Genomic DNA, 16231 nt, shown 5'->3' on the forward strand with positions numbered 1-16231 from the left:
GATTTTGATGTTGGCTGTGTTCATAAGGTTGTGTGCTTGGTTGCTTTTTTTTTTTTTTTTTTACTGTAGTAAGGTTAATTATTTCCTGTGTTTTCTTGACAGAAGCTAATTTTCTTGGGTTGTGTTTTCCCTTCTAATGTCTTCTGTAATGCTGGATTTGTGTGTAGGTATTGTTGAAATTTGTTTTTGTCATTGAATATCTTGTTTTCTCCGTCTATGAGGACTGAGAGTTTTGCAGGGTATAGTAGCCTGGGTTGACATCTGTGTTCTCTTAGGGTCTGCATGATATCTGTCCAGGCCCTTCTGGCTTTCATAGTTTCTGTTGAAAAGTCAGGCGTGATTCTAATGGGTTTGCCATTATATGTTACTTGGCCTTTTTCCCTTGCAGCTTTTAGTTTTTTTTTTTTTGTTTTTTTGTTTTTTTTTTTCTTTTTGTTCTGTATACTTACTGTTTTGATTATTATGTGGCGGGAGGATTTTCTTTTCTGGTCAACTTTGTTGGGTGTTCTGTAGGCCTCATGTATCCTTATTTTATTGGCTTCTCCTTTAACTTGGGGAAATTTTCTTCAATGATTTTGTTGAAAATATTTTCTGGGCCTTGGAGAAGGGAGTCTTCTTTTTCCTCTATTCCTATTATTCTTAGGTTTTGTTTTTTCATATTGTGTTGGATTTCTTGGACGGTCTCTGTCAGGAATTTTTTGGATTTAACATTTTCTTTGACAGATACATCGATTTCTTCCATTGTATCTTTTACACCTGAGATTCTTTCTTCCATTTCTTGTACTCTGTTGGTTATGCTTACCTCTGTAGTTCCTGTTTTCTTCCCTAAATTCTTCCTCTCCATTATTTCCTCCATTTGTGTTTTCTTTAATTTTTCTAGTTCTATCTTCAGGTCTTGAGTTGTTTTGTTTACTTCCATCACCTGTCTGCTTGTATTTTCCCCTTTTTCTTTTAGTTCCTTCAACTCTGTCTCTTTTATTTCTTTCAATGATTTAATTATTTCTTCTCTGAAGGCCACAAGCTGTTTGGCTGCATCTTCCTGTATTTCTTCACGGATGGCCCTAATCTGCTTGTCTTTAACCTCCTCCATTTCTTTATGGATAGCCATGATCTGTTTGGTTTTATCTTCCTCTAATTCTTTACGTATTTTATCTGTTTCCTCTATTATTCTCTTCATCAACATAGATGTAAGGTCGTCTTCTTGATTTTCTATTATGCTGCATTGTTCAGGGCTGTTCGCCCCTGGATGGCTGTGTTCTGGAGATGCCATATTGCTCTCTCTTTTGTTGGTTGAGCTTTTATGCTGACCTCTACCCATTGGGCTGATTTAGGTGTTGGCTGTTAGTTTCTGTGCTTCCTGGAGTCCTGAGGTAGGGAGTATCCCCTTGGCCAGAAGATGATTTTTTTCTGAAGGAGTCCTCCTCTGCTTTTTGGTTATGGTCACTGTATGGCCAGTGTTTCTCAGGATTTGCCACTGCTCACCTCAGGTTTATAGCCCTGAGTAGTAGCTGTGGTCTTTGTTAGGCAGGGGGGGATCTCCTTTTACCCATAGAATTTCTCAAGACAGCTGCCCCACTGCTGGGTTTCTTGTTATAAATTTAGTGTGCTGCTGCTCACTAAATTTCCATGTACAGTCCTCTTGAAGAAACTGCTGATTCCCTAGCTGTGGGGTTTTCTCCCAACAGGGAAACTCAGTCTGTTATCCTGGGGCACACAGTTCTGTCCGGTAAAGTGAGAGGTGCACTCAGCAAGTCTCTGGGCCAGAGGCTGAGTGCTCTGCTCTGGGCCTGGAGAATGTGCACCTAAGTTGAGTTGGCACCTGGGGGCGCTGCTCTGGTCTGGAGGCTGGGTGCCTCACTCTGGACCAGAAGCTGTGTGTCCCTGGCTGCAGGCACTGCTCTGGTCCAGACGCTGTGGGTGCAGCCCTCTTGAAGGACCAGGGATTCTCACAGTTTTGTCAGTCTAGCTAGGGATAACTGGTTGATCCTTGGCACAGTATCTGAGGGCTGCTGTAATGGCTCTCTGGTTTTTGTAGGTCTGAGGATGCAGCTGTGTGTCCCAGTGCCCTAGGGGAACTCAATAATGGTGGATGAGCACAGCGCTCCTGCCTGCATTAGAGCCTAGAGTCTGCGTGAATCCAGGATGTCTTTTGGTCCTGGGTGTCCTAAGTGTTAGAGCTGATGATTCCCTCAGCTGCGGGTTTCCTCTTGCCAGAGACTCCCAGTCTTTGCTTTGGGGACCGCTGTTCTGTCTGGGGTGGGGAGTAGAACCCACCTGCACAGATGTCTGCTTGTGGCTCCGCCTTTCTGGCCTTTGGGAGCCTTGGTGGCTACCTAAACTAGGTAGTTTTTCCTAGACCTTTTCGGGGTGGGGGTGTGGGCTGAGTGCTCTGAGATCAGACCAGCTGTTTCCCTCCCTGTGGGTTTTCACCTGACAGTGAAATGCAGTCTCTGGTGCCCTGGTGCCCACAGTTCTATCTGAGGCGGCGAATCAGGCCCACAGGCAGGGCTCCGTGCAGGCCCCTGGGTCCCGGCTCTGGGTCTGGGCTGGCTCTTGGGGCACCCGCGGAACCCGAGTCTTTTCCAGGGGATGTCTGGGTGACCTAAGGTAGGTCCCAATCGTTTCCTGCTCTGTGGGTTTATCTCTCGACTGGGAAATCCAGTCTATGGTGTTGTAGGCCCACAGTTCAGTCTGGGACCGTGGCCAGATGGCGCTGGCGTGTAGCTCTGGGCTGGAGACCAAGCGCCTGGGAACCGGGATCTCTTCCGCGGTTTAGCCGGGTGAGTTAAAGCTGATTGAATCCCCCACTGTGGGGTATCCTCTCACCTGTGAAACACAATCACTTGTGTTTTATGGCCGCGAGTTCCGATTGCTGGTCACTGTGACAATCCTGCTGTGCTGCTCCTCAGAATGAGAGTCCTCCTGGCACTGCCATCTTGCCCCACCCTTCTATCTCTGTCTCTTATAATTTTTCTCCCGCTTCTTCCTCAGGTTTACCTGAGATCTGAAAGAAGAGAGTTGAGGAAGACATTCCTGGCTTTTCATGTAGGGATAAATATTCCAAGTTCTCTCAGTTGCCATATAATGTCTGTCCATGAATCTCTATATTTTTTCTCTTTTGCTGCAAAAAGCAGCTTCTCTGATGATGACTTAGCAAAAGAATGATCTATGAAATTAGCAGAATGTCAATAACAGTGATTTTAATTTTATTATTTTTTTCAGAACAATAGTGTCTATTTTTATCCTAGAACCCTGAACTATCTTTTCTCAGGTTCTTGGTCATCCAAGCTCTGTTTGGCTTTCATCTCATGGAATGGACCTTACACAAATCAGATACTGGTTGGTTACTTCCATAAGTTTTGTGTCATCATTTCCCCAGCATACTTGGCAGGAGGACGTCACTGTACATCAAAGGATTTGCATATGGATTGTTGCTAATTTTCACCTTTTGATAACATGCCAGTACCTTCCTTTGCCAAAGATGCTAGAATGTGGGGGAGGGGAGAAGCTCTATGTAAGTACTAATTTGAATTCTCCATGTTCAATGAGCTGTGTATTCCTTGCTCTCAGTTTGTAGAGAGCAATTTTCTATAGTCTTGACAAAAGCCTGGATTGTTTGGGGATTCCCAGGGACTTCTTGGGCCAACAACTCTATTACATGAAATTTAATAACTATACTGTCACACAAGTCTTTCACTCACTTTTTTAGAGTTACCCCAGATACTTTATATTATTTAAAGTTTTTGTCAAAGTGTCATTTTCCTGATTCATTGTGAGTATTTTTTTTTATTTACTATGTTGTTGAAAATGTGCGTCAGCTGTATGAGTTTTCAGTGTTATTTCAGGGCCACTTACATTATCATATTATCTGTAATACAAATATTTTGACTTCTTCCTTTATAATTTCTATTCCCTTGATCTCCTACAGTTGTCTTATTGGTTTGTCTAAACTTCAAGTACTATATTAAATAGGTATGGAGAAAGTAAATAACTATTCTTTTCTGAGTTTAGTGAAATCATTTGAGTTTTTCTTTGTTTAAGTTGTCTTTGGGCTTGCTGTAAACTGTTTTTATTATGTTGAGATATCTCCCTTCTACATGTAATCTCTCCATGACTTTTATCATGGGGTGTTAGGTTCTTTTTTTTTTTTCTATGCATTTAATGAAATGACAATATAGTTTTTGTCTCTAAGGTTTTTATAATTGGTGGATTACAAAATTGATTTTCATATATTGAACCATCATTATAAACTTGGAAAAAAGCCTAGTTTACCATGGTGTATTATTATCTTTGTGATAAAATCTTAGATTAAATTTCTAAGCATTTTATAGAGATTTTTTCTTTTCTTTTTTTTTTTTGCCTAGATTATCAATCTATTGGTACAGTGGGTTGTTGAAGTTCTCCTACTATTAGTATCTTAGTTTCAATATCTGATTTAAGCTGTTGAAGTGTTTCTTTTACAAAATTGTGTGCCCTTTTGTAAGGAGCATATATGCTCCAAATTGCTACATACTTTTGGTAGACTTTTCCTTTGATGAGTATTTATTGCTTTTTATTATCCCTTCTAATTAGTTTTGGTTTGAAATCTACTTTGTCAGGTATTAATATGACTGTCAGTTTTCTTAAGTACACATGCTTGGATTACCTTTTTCCATCTCTTATACTTGAAGTGATATCTATCCTTGATGCTAAGGTGTGTTTCTTTTTATTCAGGAGTTGAGACCATTGCTGTTGAGAGATATTATGGACAGTGTTTTTGATTTTTATTATTTTACAGTTGTGGTGTTTGTGTGTGTGCTAACTCTCGTTTGATCTGCTGGTCTGGACTATTCCTTGTAAATTTTAGATAATCTCTTTAGGCTGGTGTTTTCCTTCTTATATCCTTCTCTATGGCTGAGTTTTTTGACAAATGTTTATTAAATTTGGTTTTATCATAGACTGTTACTTTTTTCTCTTGAGATTGAAAATTTTTAGCGTATTGTAGTCTTTTCTGGCTTCTGTGATTTCTTAGAGTTTGTAGAATATCCAATAATGTCCTTCTGGCAGTTAGAGTATCCCTTGAGAAGTCTGGTTTTATTCTAATTGGTCTGCTTTCATATGTTACTTGGTCTATTTCCCTTGCAACAGTAATATTCTCTTTTTTTAAAAACATTTAGTGTTTTTAACACTATGTGTAGAGGAAACCTTCTCTTCTGGTCCAATCTATTTGGTAGCTTGTATGATTCTCATCTCTTTATGGACATATACTTAGGTTAGGGAATTTTTCTTTTACAATTTTAGTGAAATTTTTTTTGTGTCATTGATCTAAGATTTTTCTTCTTCCTCTACTCCTGTTATTTTTAGATAGATTTGGCCTTTTCATAATGTTTCAGATTTTCTACATGTTTGTGCAAACACATTTTTTTTTTAAGATTAAACATGTTCTTTGACTAAGGTATCAATTTCGTTTATCATATCTTCAATGTCTGAGGTTCTTTTGCTATCTCTTATATTCAGATAGTGATGCTTGGCTGTGAACTTCCTATACAGTGTCTAAGTTTTTCATTTCTAGATTATTCTTCAGTTTGAGATTCTTTATTGATTATATTTCCCCTTTAAGGCCTTCAATTGTTTTATTCATTTCCTTACAATGTTTGTGTGTTTTTTTTTTTAAGATTTCTTTAAGGAACTTTTCTATTTTTTTCTTTAAGAACCTCTATCTTATGCATAATGGTGGCTCTAGGGTCATTTTCTTTTGCTTCATCTATGCTGAAATATTCAGAGCCTGCTGTGCTGGGGTTGCTAGGAACTACTGAAGACATACTATTCTTGCTGTTATTGATTGTACTTTTACACTGGTGCTTAAACATCTGAATTTTTTTGGTGAGATATTCAGCACCACTTTCGCTACTTCTTTTTTTTCTCCTCTCTCTGATTCTTTTTTTTTTAATTTTTATTACTTATATTAAATACAGTCTATTCACTTTATATCCCAGCTGTAGACCCCTCCAATATTCCTTCCCAATACCACCCTCCTACCTTCATCTCCTCCCCCTCTGTCTGACCCTAGCCTGTCAGGTCTCATCAGGACTGGGTGCACTGTGGTTATTAAAACTGTTCCCCCCTCAGGGGGAGGTGACCAAAGAGCCAGTCACCGAGTTCATGTCAGAGACAGTCCCTGTTCCTCTTACTAGGGTACCCACTTGGATACTGAGCTTCCATGGGTACATCTGTACAGTGGTTCTAGTTATCTCCATGCATGGTCCTTGGTTTGAGTATCAGTCTTAGAAGAGACCCCTGAGCCCAGATTTCTTGGTTCTGTTGTTCTTCATGTGGGACTCCTGTCCCCTCCAGGTATTTCTATCTTCGCTGCCTTTCATAAGATTCCCTGCACTCTGGGAATTCCCTACTCTGGTTATGAGTCTCAGCATCTGCTTTGATACCTTGCTGGGTAGAGTTTTTCGAAGGCCCTCTTTGGTAGACTCCCGACCTCTCCCGTTTTCTTTCTTTCCGATGTCTATCACACTTGCCTGAATGAGGATTGATCATCTTATCCAGGGTCCCCTTTATTGCTTAGCTTTTTTAGGTGTACGGATTTTAGCATCTTTATCTTATATTATACGTGTAATATGCACTTATAAGTCTGTATTACCATGTGTGTCTTTCTGCTTCTGGAATACCTCACTCAGGATGATCTTTTCTAGTTCCAACCATTTGCCTAAAAATTTTATGATTTCCTTGTTTTTCATTGCTGAGTAGTATTTCATTGTGTAAATGTATCAAGTTTCTGTATCCATTCCTCCACTGAGGGACATCTGGGCTGTTTCCAGCTTCTGGCTATTACAAATAAAGCTGCTACAAATATGGTTGAACAAATGTCCTTGTTGTATACTTGAGCATACTTTGGATATATGCCTAGGAGTTGTATAGCTGGATCTTGAGGTGGCACTATCCCTAATTGTCTGAGAAGGTGCCAGATTGATTTTCAAAGTGGTTGTAGAAGTTTACACCAGCAATGGAAGAGGTTTCCCCTTTCTGTAGATTTTCTCCAGCATGTATTGTCACTTGAGTTTTTTATCTTAGCCATTCTGATGGGTGTAAGGTGAAATCTCAATGTTGTTTTCATTTGCATTTCCCTGATGACTAAGGATGTTGGCATTTTTTAAGTGTTTCTCTGCCACTTGTTATTCCTTTCTTGATAATTTGCTGTTTATCTTTGTACCCCATTTTTTAATTGGATTACTTGATTTGTCGCTTTTTAAGTTCTTGAGTTTTTTATGTATTCTGGATACTATCCCTCTGTCAGATATCAAAGCAGATGCTGAGACTCATAGCCAAATATTGGGCAGAGTGCAGGGAATCCTATGAAAGAAGGGTGAGATAGAAAGACCTGGACAAGACAGGAGCACAACATGGAGAGCAACAGAACCAAAAATTTTAGGCAAATGGATTTTTTCCATGACTGATTCTCAAACCGATAATTATGCATGGAGATAACCTATAAACCCCTGCACGGATGTAGCCCATGGCAGCTCAGTGTCCAGGTTGGTTTCCTAGTAATGGGAACAGGGGCTGTCTCTGACATGAACTCAGTGGCTGGCTCTTTGATCACCTCTCCCTGAGTGGGAAGCAGCTTTACCAGGCCCCAGTGGCAATGCAGCCAGTCCTGATGAGATATGATAGGCTAGGTTCAGAAGGAAGGAGAGGACGATTTCTCCTGTCAGTGGAGTTGGAGAGAGGCATGGAAAGAGATAATGGATGGAAATGAGATTGTGAGGGAATAAAGAAGGGGGCTATATCTGGGATACAATGTGAATGAACTGTAACTAATAAAAAATAAATTAATTAAAAAATATTTGCAGCTACTCTATCTACTTCACTACTGTCTGCCTGGAATGGCCTTGGGTTCCCAGAGAGTAAAAAAAAAAAAAAATTCAATTTCTTTCAGTTTAAAACATAGAAAAGGCTAGAGCAATGTTTTGGTCCTTAAAAAATTTACTACTCATTCAAAGGACCTAGGTACAATTTTCACCACCCACGTGGAAGCTCACAATAATCATTAATACCAGTTCTAAAGAATCCAACACAAATCTGATCAAATCAGTCATTTGCACTTATGAGCACATATACATACTCAATCACAAACATATACACACAGAGAGAATAATAAATAAATCTGACAAAATAAAACATAAAGATTTTCTGTCATTATATGTGAGCATCTTCCACGAACAACCACCACCAACACCACCAACAAAAATATAAATGGCATTATAAGGAGGCTTTTTTTTTTCCTTTCTCAAATTTAATTTTCTGATGTATTCATTTTAAATCCCTTCTTTAATGTAATAAACATTTTGGGGTTCAGTGGCAGTATCAATTAGTATGACAAGTCCCACTTCATACTTGGAAAAAAACAGTTCAAAATAAAGATAAAATTAACTGAAAAAGAGGTCAGGATTTGAGGAGGACAGACAGACACACACACACACACACACACACACACAGGCAAAGTGAAACAGAAATGAGCAGTTAAAAAGATAGATAAGAACAGCGAGGCATGGAGGATAAAAATGGCTGGAAAAAAATGAGGACGACCAAAACCAGTGTCCTGTAAGTAAACTTTTTCTGCTTGCAAGTACGTAACAACAGGCTGTGCACACCATTATTAGATTTTCAAATGCCTTTTGTGTGTAAATATTTGTTTGTGCACGAGCTCATGTGTATGTGTGTGTGTGTGTGTGTGTGTGTGTGTGTGTGTGTGTGTATTCATTTATGGAGCAAAAACTAGTATCTGCTCTATCATCCCAATGCTGATGTCTGATCCAAATCCTTTGAGGGACTGAGTATAAGCATGACAGTGGCTGTATCATATATGAGATTACACCTCTAATCCACAAACTTTTTAACAACTCTTCCCAGAGATGAAAACCTAAAAGCTCAACCTCTATAGTAACCCTTCCCCCAAACTTATAGGTTTTGTGATCATTTCCAGCTTTCCTGATCCTTGTTTTTTTTCATTCCCAACTCTTGAGAGAAACATACATTCTCTATACCAAATATATTGGATGTCTCACATCTCACTGAAGTCCAAATACCAACTCTGACAACAAAACCATACCTGGAGCCTTTCATTTATTTTTCACTTTCAGCTGTTTCTTTTGGCTTCTCCGTTAAAAATAAATGGTGGTGACTGACTTTCTTTTCCAAAGAATGGTTTGAATAAATAGCCTTTGCCTGTTCACACTTTATGATCTTTGATTATGTCCACAAGCTAAAGTTCTTGGCAGAAGCAATCATGAATTCACCCTTGGTGCATTTGAGTTTAACCAGTGTAGAAATGCAGGATTTCAGAACATACACACACACACACACACACACACACACACACACACACACACACACAAACACATACACACACACCAAAACAAAAGTTCATATAAAAGATAAATCAGTGAAGTTGCTGTGTAATGCCTCCAAATAAACACAATTGCTAAGAGGCATAAAAGAAAGATTTTGACATAAAAATTTAGATAATATATTCTCTTCTTTGAGTTCTAGTCATTGTTTTCTTTCATGATCTGTAAAAATTACTTAAAAATTTCGAATGTTGATTCTTGCTAAGGACTTATAAGATAACTGAAAGCTGAACGAGGCTCTTCCTCTGTGTCTCTCTCCTTTACTCTGTGTAATGATAATAGCCATTTTACGTGTAGAGAAGCTGGTGCTGATAGGATATGGAATGAGTCAACTGAAGTATGGCATACAGAAGGCAAGGATTAGGGTTATTAATCAGTACAATGTGGTTGAAACAAAATGTCTGAGAAACACCGAAACCACAGTGATGTCAGAGGATTACGCTTGTGTGATGCTTTATGAATATGTCCTTGTCAGAGACTACAGCCTCTGCCTTGGCCATCCTGCCTATGCGTGTCTATCTGTAGACATTTGCTCTGATTTTGTGGACTGTGTGCAGACTGTGTGGGCTGGGATGTTGCTGAGTACCATTTTGTGCTTTCCTGCCGTCACCCTTAATATGGAGTGAATAAAATATATTTTATTTGCCTATAAGTGCTCAAAATCTCTTAAAACTCTCTAACTCTACGACCTTCCTCCTTTCTTGGCATCAGGACCCTAGTGTCATCTGCTTACTTGTGAATGGCTAATCATGAATGAAATGTCTGTCTACACAGCAGTGATTTCTAACTCATTTCATTCTCCCTTCAGGCTGAAAGGACATATATAAGAATATCTGAAGTATTATATTGTCAGCTTTGTATAATGTACTACTGTAAGCCTCACTAAATTGCTTAAAGCCCAACAGTTATTTCCTTATATTTGTGGGCATTTTGGACTTGAGACAAAGTAGAGCCTCAAGGGACAAAGTAAGTAGCAGGAAGGACAATTACCATGATGGCAAGGCTGTACCCATATGTGTGAGACATCATAAGCTGTTAGTTGTCTTGTCCCCTTAAGCAAAAGGAACATTTCTAGCTCACCCTGAAGAACCTAAGTTGAGAAAATAAACCATAAGACTTAATTTTAAGTACTTTTTACTCTCTTGTCCAAATATCTTAATGTCCCTGCCCATATCTGTTTTTAAATTCTTTATTTAACTTTTATTAATTGCACTTTATTCATTTTGTATCTCCCCATAAACCCCTCCCTTCTCCCCTCCCGGTACGACCCTTACCCCCCTTTTCTGCATGCATGCCCCTCCCCAAGTCCACTGATAGGGAGGTCCTCCTCTCCTTCTTTCTGATCTTAGTCTATCAGTTCTCATCAGAAGTGGCTGCATTGTCATGGTTCTAGGTTATCTCCACGGATAGTCCTTGGTTGGAGTATGAGTCTCTGGGAAGTTCCCTGTGTTCAAATTTTCTTGTTCTGTTGCTCTCCTTGTAGAGTTCCTGTCCTCTCCAACTCTTACTATCTCCCACTTCTTACATAAAATTCCATTCACTCTGCCTGACAGTGACCATCAGGCTCAGCATCTGATTTGACAGTCTTCAGGGCAGAAGCTTTCAGAGGCCCTCTGTGGAAGGTTCCGAGGTTGTTTCCTGTTTTCTTCTTCTGGCTTTCAGAGGCCCTCTGTAGCAGGTTCCTAGGTTGTTTCCTATTTTATTTTTCTTCTGATGTCCATCCTTTTTGCCTTTCAGGGTGGGGACTGAACATTTTAGTTAGGGTCCTCTCTTTTGCTTAGTTTGTTTAGATGTACAGATTTTAGTGGGTTTATTCTATGTTGTATGTTTATATGAGTGAGTATATATCGTGTGTCTATTTTTGCTTTGGAACAACTCACTCAGGATGATCTTTTCCAGGTCCCACCATTTACCTGCAAATTTCATGATTTCCTTATTTTTCATTGCTTAGTAATACTCCATTGTACAGATGTACCACAGTTTCTGCATCCATTCTTCAGTTGAGGGGCATCTGAGCTGTTTCCAGCTTCTGGCTATTACAAATAAAGCTGCTACAAACATGGTTGAGCAAATGTCCTTTTTGTTTACTTGAGCCTCTTTTGGATATATACCTAAGAGTGGTATGGCTGGATCTTGAGGAAGCGCTATTCCTAGTTGTCTGAGAAAGTGCCAGATTGATTTCCAGAGTGGTTGTACAAGTTTACATTCCCACCAGCAGTGGAGAAGGTATCCCCTTTCTCCACAACCTCTCCAGCATGTGTTGTCCGTTGAGTTTTTGATCTTGGCCATTCTGATGGGTGTAAGGTGAAATCTCAGTGTTGTTTTGATTTGCATTTTCCTAATGGCTAATGAGGTTGAGCATTTCTTTAAATGCTTCTCTGCCATTCGATATTCCTCTAAAGAGAGTTCTCTGTTTAGCACTGTAACCATTTTTTTTCCTTTTTTTTAATTTTATTTTTCTCATTAGTTACATTTTGTTAATTCTGTATCCCAGCTGTATCCTTCATTCCCTCCCCAATCCCACCCTCCCTCCCTCATCTCCTCCCTGCCCCTTTCCAAGTCCACTGATAGGGGAGGACCTCCTTCCCTTTCATATGACTCCGTTTTTGTCAGGTATTTTCAGGACTGCCTGCAAAGTCCTCCTTTGTGGCCTAACAGTACTGCTCCTCCCTTGGGAGGTGGGGAGATCAAAGAGCCAGTCATTGAGTTCCTGTTAGAAATAGTCCTTGTTCCCCTTACTATGGGAAACCAATTGATTACTGAGCTATCACGGGTCACATCCGAGCAGAGGTTCTAGGTTTTATCCTCTGATGGTCTTTGGTTGAGTGTCCATCTCAGAAAAAACCCTGTACCCAGATATGTTTGGTCCTTGTGGAGCTCCTATTCTTTCCACATCAGACTCCCCTTCTTTCATATGATTCCCTGCACTCTGCAGAGGGTTTGGTTATGAGTCTTAGTATCTACTTTGATACACTGCTAGGTAGAGTCTTTCAGATGCCTTCTTCAGTAGACTCCTGTCATAAGTTCAATGCATATCCCATTTGTCTTTCTAAATGAGGATTGATCATCATACCCTGTGTCCACTTTCTTGATTATCTTCTTTAGGTGTATAGATTTCATTATGTTTATCATATCTTTTAGGTCTATATAAGTGAGTATATTCCATGTTTGTCTTTCTCCTTCTGGGATACTTCACTCAGAGCTAAACAGAGAATTCTCTGTAGAGGAATATAGAATGGCAGAGAAACACTTAAAGAAATGTTCAATATCATTAGCCATCAGGGAAATGCAAATCAAAACGACCCTGAGATTTCACCTTACACCCATCAGAATGGCCAAGATGAAAAACACAAGTGACAACACATGCTGGAGAGGTTGTGGAGAAAGGGGAACCCTCCTCCACTGCTGGTGGGAATGTCAACTAGTACAACCACTTTGGAAGTCAATCTGGCACTTTCTCAGACAGCTAGAAATAGCGCTTCCTCAAGACCCAGCTATACCACTGTTAGGCATATACCCAAAATTTGCTCAAGTACACAATAAGGACATTTGCTCAACCATGTTTTTAGAAGCTTTATTTGTAATAGCCAAAACCTGGAAACAACCCAGATATCCATCAATGGAGGAATGGGTACAGAAATTGTGGTATTTTTACACAATGGAATACTACTCAGCAATCAAAAAAGAGGAAATCATAAAATTTGCAGGCAAATGGTGGGATCTAGAAAAGATCATTCTGAGTGAAGTATCCCAGAAGGAGAAAGACAAACATGGAATATGTTCCCCACTTTTTAAGTGGATTACTTGGTTTGCTGCTTTTCATTTTCTTTAGTTCTTTATATATACTAGATATGAGTCCTCTGTCAGATAAAGGGTTCATGATGATTCTTTCCCAATCTGTAGGCAGTCGCTTTGTTTTTATGATGGTGTCCTTTGCTTTACAGAAGCTTTTCAGTTTCATGAGGTACCATTTATTGATTGTTGCTCTTAGAGCCTGTTCTGTTGGTGTTCTGTTCAGGAAGTGTTCTCCTGTACCAATGAGTTCTAGAGTATTCCCCACTTTTTTTTTTTTTTTTTTTAGCCGATTTAATGTGTCTGGTTTTATGTTGAGGTCTTTGATCCACTTGGACTTCAGTTTTGTGCAGGGTGATAAGTATGGATCTATTTTCATTTTTCTACATGTAGACATCCAGTTGGACCAGCACCATTTGTTGATGATGCTATCTTTTTTCCATTGTATGGTTTTGGCATCTTTGTCAAAAAACAGGTGTCCATAAGTGTGTGGGTTTATTTCTGGGTCTCCTTTTCGGTTCAATTGATCCACCATTCTGTTTCTATGCCAGTACCATGCAGGTTTTTATAACTGTTGCTCTATAGTACAGCTTGAGATCAGGGATGGAGATACCTCCAGAAGATCTTTTATTGTAGAGGATTGTTTTAGCAATTCTCGGTTTCTTGTTATTCCATACGAAGTTGAGTATTTTTCTTTCCAGGTCTGTAAAGAATTGTGTTGGCAATTTGATGGGAATTTCATTGAATCTGTAGATTGCTTTTGGTAAGATGGCCATTTTTACTATGATAATCCTGCCAAGCCATGAACATGGGAGATCTTTCCATCTTCTGATATCTTCTGCTAATTCTTTCTTCAGAGACTTGAAATTTTTTTCATACAAGTCTTTGACTTCCTTGGTTAGGGTTATACCAAGGTACTTTATGTCATTTGTGGCTATTGTGAAGGGTGTTGTTTCTCTAATTTCTTTTCCTGCCCATATCTTAAAAATGTAAATCTCTTCATCCCTCCTCCCCAAGTACACATTGACTTTACCTCCTCTCATCATCTTTGTTGCTTTAGTATTCATAATAGGTGACTGGGTGTAGCCATTTGGAGCTGGAGGATCCAGAGCTTTTGTACTCAAACTGCAGTTATAAAGAACATGAGTTTGAATAGACTTCCTTAGGGGCAGAAAATTATTTTGCTACTGTCACAATGCTGAGGTTTTGTGTTTCTGTGACACATTGGTAAAACTGACTGTGCATTCACACTTTAAAAAGAAGAGAACATAGCCAGTTTTTCAGGTGCATGCCTTCAATCCCTGAATTTGGGAGGCAGAGACAGGTAGATCTCAGACTTCAAGACCAGCTTAGTATACAGAGTGATGCCAGGACAGCCAAAGATACACAGAGAAAACTTGTCTCAAAAAACAAAAAACAACAACAACAAAAAAGTAGGACATTTAAAACATTATTTCTTTTGGTAAAATCTGGAAAGAAATCTTTTCATACCCTGGTTTAGATAGCCCATCAAATATTAGTGGAGTTGGATGTCAGAGTTAGCTTTTGTTGTCAACTTGGCACATGTGGGAAGAGTTTCTTTTGAGGAACTGTCTCCAACAGAATGGTCTGTGGATACATCTTCTGTCATCCTTTTCTCTCTGTCTCTCTCTCTGTCTCTGTCTCTGTTTCTGTCTTTCTCTATCTCTTTCTCTTCTCCTCTTCCTTCTCCTCCTCCTTTTAGGAATTCTTTTATTTGGATATTTACAACATTAGTCTAAGTAAGGACATAACACAGACTTTCCTTGTTGACATTACATAATATTAAAATTAAACATGTTTTGTATTTTCCTTATACAACATAAAAAGCATGGAGAACTAAACTGGTAAATTTAAAACCAATACACTTTTACTTCTACTAATCATTGGGTTTTTATGACAGAGTCATTTCTATTTTGTTTATTTAGGGATTTTGTTTCAAAGTTTTTGGGTTTCTAGAATGTGCTTCTGCCTCTCCATCTACATGTTGGCTTCCTCCATTGTCACCATGTCATGGTATTCTTTGTGTTGTATTGCTTTAGAGACCATGTAGTAGTTCCTCCTTTCCATATAAGGATGAGTCCTTGTTCCTGTATTTTAAGACAACCATCAAAATGGTAGCTGCTGAGTTCTCAATCTTGTCTGTCATATTTTTTTCTCCTAATGTTTAATATGATTTTTTTATTCTGAGTCCATTTGAAAATTATTTTATCTACAAGACCAGGAACCATCAATAAAGAACCTGCATTCCGTCATAATATGGGGAATATGAATTCTGAAAGGCAATTATCTGAATCAATACAGAAGAGTAGTTGCCTGAAAGCTGTAGACTTTCAAAATCCCTGAATAAAAGTAGAGAACATAGCCTTTTAAAAAATGGAAATAAAACACTGTCTGTTGTTTTCACCTTGAAAAATAGGTTTCAGAGGGCGCCTTATGTGTGACCAGTGTGCACCTTATCTGAGGGGTAGAGGATCTGAAACTCTGATATTGGTGAGTGGAGGGATGGCTAAAGCCAGAACATCCAAAATGAGGCCTCATGGGCAAGAGGGGACAACCCATGAGCTGAATTTTATCTAAGTCACCTGTGGATGTCTCCAGGTTCTGAGAGTGGTGAACATTCTACCCCCTGGATTTTTCTTTTCCACAAGCACAGGACTCCCTGCTCAGTGACTGAGATGGCAGAGGCAGCCCAAATACTGGTGTGCCTGCTCAGCAGCTGAGGAAGTGGCTGTCCAGAGCATGTGCACTTTGACTGAGACAGCAGAGGAGGCCATGGTATGGGCCTCCCTGCAAGGTGGCCAAACAGCAGACACCACTGGCAGAACTTGCTTTCAGCACAGGCCTGCGAGCAAGTGAATGCACCGTCAATTGAATGCGTGCAATGCCCCAGATACAGATTTCCTACATGATGGCAGCCAAATATTGGATCCCTCTCAGCCACACCCCACTGTGGGCAACATAGGAATCCCTGGGTCAGCGTTCTCAACATTGAGGCCCCTGATCTGTGGGTCTACCAGTGG

The sequence above is a fragment of the Psammomys obesus genome, unplaced genomic scaffold (assembly GCF_907164565.1).
Source record: "Psammomys obesus unplaced genomic scaffold, mPsaObe1.curated_primary_1811, whole genome shotgun sequence".
NCBI classification, from domain to species: domain Eukaryota; kingdom Metazoa; phylum Chordata; class Mammalia; order Rodentia; family Muridae; genus Psammomys; species Psammomys obesus.